The sequence below is a fragment of the Mytilus trossulus genome, chromosome 10, assembly GCF_036588685.1.
Source record: "Mytilus trossulus isolate FHL-02 chromosome 10, PNRI_Mtr1.1.1.hap1, whole genome shotgun sequence".
In the NCBI taxonomy this organism is placed as follows: domain Eukaryota; kingdom Metazoa; phylum Mollusca; class Bivalvia; order Mytilida; family Mytilidae; genus Mytilus; species Mytilus trossulus.
In genome coordinates, this window is record NC_086382.1 from 72,211,035 (window position 1) to 72,215,498 (window position 4,464).

The window sequence follows — 4,464 nt, forward strand, 5'->3', positions numbered from 1 at the left end:
AATAGGAAATCATACTGTGACCTACATGTATTTATATTCGTCTTCGTGTCAGTTCTTGTCTTTTTTGAATTTATGTACACCTTTTACTCTATCAAATGATCGACTAATAAGATATCTTTATTATATTGAATAACATTAACGTAACACACGAAAGGAACGGGTGCGAATGGAATTTAATTATATCCTGATTATCTTTTAATAAATGTATTACTATTCAAAAGACAATCTAATCTTTCTGAAATTTTCATTCGATTCAACTAAAACTGTTAAAACAAATAACCACTTTTTCGTGATAGAAATAACATAACAAATAGAAAAAGAATGTAACCCTCCCCCTTTTCCATAAGCTAAGTGGTACAATAAATTACTTATATTTGTCATACACCGTTATCGGATGGTGACAATATATTTGTGTCTTACTTCATGCAGTTACAGTAATTTTTTAATAGCTTATATTAATAGGTGAAAAGAAAGCCGAGTGCGTAAATCTTTCATGCCAGTACATCGCCTCTACACTAAGAAGACTTCTATAGTGCCTCCCCGTGACAGCACATGGTAACTAGAATCTTGTGTCCTAGGCCTAACTGTAGAGGATCTCAGAGTATCAAGTGTGTAGGCCCACCGACATGTTGGCATGCCCTAGTACTTGTCAACCTTACCCTAGCTATTAGAACTCATCAACCTTGCCCCAACTATGGGTCAATAGCCGGCTAGATGATCGTCAGCCTTGGAGAAGAAAAGTATGATATAAAATTCCGGGTAGAAATGACTCGTCAGCCTTGATCGGCAATTGATCTAAAGGAATGAAACGTTGAGTAAAGATTCTCTGGTTCTCCAGGTTGGGGATTGAGCGATAGGCCAACAACCTATCCTTATAGAAAAAACTTAAATTTACAGAAACGCTAAATGGACATTCTCGCCCTTTGCGACACATGGCGCTAATGGGAATTGTAAGTTATAAGTAATGTGCATCAACTATCTTTGTTTGTTAGATCTTGGCTCATATCTACGGAGTCCTGCTAGGGACATGCAAAGAAAAAAAATATATTGTGCGCACAACTTAAATAAATTGTGCGCACAAAATAATATAGTGTGCGCACAAAATAATATAGTGTGCGCACAATATAATAAAGTGTGCGCACAATATAATATATTGTGCGCACAACTTAAATATATTGTGCGCACAACTTAAATATACTGTGCGCACAAATTAAATATATTGTGCGCACAAAATAATATAGTGTGCGTTAATTCTTTGACCTTACACATGGTACAGGTCTTCAATGTCTCCTTTTTAAAGTGACAGAATGGAGAAATGCATAAAGTTTTCTTTTGAAATGGGGTTAGAATATATGGAAATATTCATCACTGCATTTGTATCAACTCCTGACAGGAATACTGAAGAAGTAACGTTTATTTCACTTGGTTTACCAACAAATGCGTTGGAAGCCTCCACTTTATATCAGAGTTTATTGGAACGGTTTGAAACAGACTTGGCAAAAGAGCGAGGAAACTATCGAACTTATGTACACTTTGATACTATAGCTTTACCTGTTTTCTTGTAACAAATATGAAAAAAAATACTTTTTGCACTTATACTCAATTCATGACTTTGATTTTGTTACCCTGTTCGACGACAGAGATTGTCATTACATTGTGTATATTTAAAAGTCTTTACGTCCGTTCATCCGTCCGTCTCTGTTTATTGTAAATGTTTTGGTGATAGTTTATGATGAAGTTTTAGTGTCACCAACTTCAATGTGGTTTCTAAGAAGGTATCAATGTAAAAGTGTAGAGTAAGTCAAATCCACTAAAAACTGAATACACGTACAAGTTGTTTTGTTGTTGTTGTTGTTTTTTTTTTTTTGTTGTTTTTTTTTTTATCAAAGATGACTATGTTTGATCATGGTTAAGTAAGGTTCTCATCCAAAATGTACTGTTCGTTATTGAAATGTGACGGTGTGTTCAGTCTACGAAATTCACCATGAAGTTGTGATCAAATAAAGATAAACTGAACTGGGTACATATATAAAGCAGAAGATGCAATATGAGTGCCAATGAGACAGCTCTCCATCCAAGTCATAATTTATTAAAAGTTAACAATTATTGGTTATAATACGGTCTTCATCATGGAGCGTTGGCTCACACCAAACCGCAAACTATACGGCCCAAAATGGCTATAACAAAACGATAAACAGATATGAACCACACCAATAAACGACAATCACTGAATAACAAGCTCCCGACATTGAACAGTATGCTTATTATGATTTAAATTTGTAAGCGTTGAATACAAATGTTTCAGGTCAAGTTATAGTTTCATTCTGTTTAATAGTCTTTAATAGAAGAGAGGATAAGAGGTCACTTATAGTATCTATTTTTGATCGATTTCATTATACAATTTTACTGTATGTTGTTCGTATTCATTTTGAAACTGAAATGTTACGAAACAATTTAGGAATAGCCAATGAAATTCCTCAGTGGAATATTTTGAAAATAAACGAAACAATTATGATTCATTTTTTCCAAATATGGTCCGTTTTTGGGGTATCATTTATTCAAAACTTTGTGACCCTCGATGCGATTGTCAAAGAGACAACTATATACATATACAACATAGCTCATACAAATACGGGTTATATTCTTCTCATATATTTTTATGATGGCATGATACTCAACCCCTAATGGTAAGGACTTTGCTTGATATTCATATGATTAAAACATAATCTTTCAATCAGTTTAGTTGAGGTATGGAGCTGGCATGTCAGTAATTGCTAGTAGTCCTTGTTATTTTATGTATCATTGTCATTTTGTTAAGGTTCATTTGTTACCTATTCTGACAACGGACACGTGCTTCTTTACTGTTGGTATTGCTGTGTGTTTTTTTTAATCTGCATTGGCAAGAGGTATAAAAGGAGGGTTGAGATCTCACAAAACATGTTTAACTCAGCCGCATTTTTGTGCCTGTCCAAGGTCAGGAGCCTCTGGCTTTTATTGATCTTGTTGGATTTTTAATTTTAGTTTTTTGTATACACTTTGGATAGATAAAGGAAGAGATGGTATGAGTGCAGATGAGACAACTCTCCATCTAAGTCACAATTTATAAAAGTAAACCATTATAGGTCAAGGTACGGTCTTCACAAGTATCTTAGGCTCACAACAAACAGTAAGCTATAAAGGGTCCCCAAAATTACCAGTGTAAAACTTTCAAACGGGAAAACCAACGGTCTAATCTATATACAAAACGAGAAACGAGAAACAACTGTAAAGTTTAGTATGACGTCCATTTTCACTGAACTAGTCCATATTTTTGTTTATAGGCCAGCTGAAGCACACATTTGGGTGCGGGATTTTTTCTTGTTGTATTGAAGAACCAAATATATCTGAGAAACAACCCTTATATGATTTGCGCGCCTTATAATTATTTTGTACATTAAATCCAGTTTAACTGTACCATGTATATCTTTAAAAAAAAAATAGAACAATTCTGAGATATGACGATACCGACCAGCCAAATATATATACATAACAATCATTCTATAAAACAAATATTGTTAATTTATTCCTTATAGAATCTGAAAATCATACCAAACAAGAATCAAATAAGATGGACCAATGAACCATGAATATAAAATCAAGGTCAGATTAATATAATTGCAAGATAGACAATTTCACCATACAAACACTCCATACTCCAAAAATATATCTAACTAATATATATATAACTTATTTGACCAAAACAAAATAAAAGAATGTGTGTAAATGAACATTTTCTGTCAATTTCTATGTGTCAGGCATCATAGGAACTAGTAGCTTTCTTTCATTTGGGGAATTGGAAGGAAACATTGTAATTTATTTTATTTTTGCAAGGCCTTGCGTTGAAGAATGAAAATTAATTCAAGACCCATTTCCAATGGCATGAACATTTCAGCCCCCATCCAGATATTGTTTCTCAACGGTTAAATTCTTTACAACAAATTATACATGGCATACAATTTCTATTTATAGTATAATACAATTATTGTTCAGTAAAATATTGCATCAGTAGTGGATCTAGAGCTTCAAGTGGAATGTTAATTGTTTGTGACTTCAAGGAACTTTATTTGGATACGCCTGTTACGGTCTCATTGACTTTAACCACAATTTCAGCACTTTTTTTCATACTCGTCTGTGTTAACTTGTATCGGATTTTACTACTGAAATTGTAATTTAAAATTGGACACCTCCTTAACGTCTATGTAATACTAAGCCAACATGATAAACATAGATTCCTGGAAGGACATATTGAATTTTAGTACTCGAGTCTTAGCAATTGAGCATAGCAAAAAAGGAAATGCTACAACATCTAATGCCAAACACAATAATTTTCAAGGTCCCCTAAATTTACTCCGTCAGTTTTCTGTATAAAGTTATTTGCCGTGCAATGTATGTAGAACATGCATTAGAAATAATTCAACAATTAAA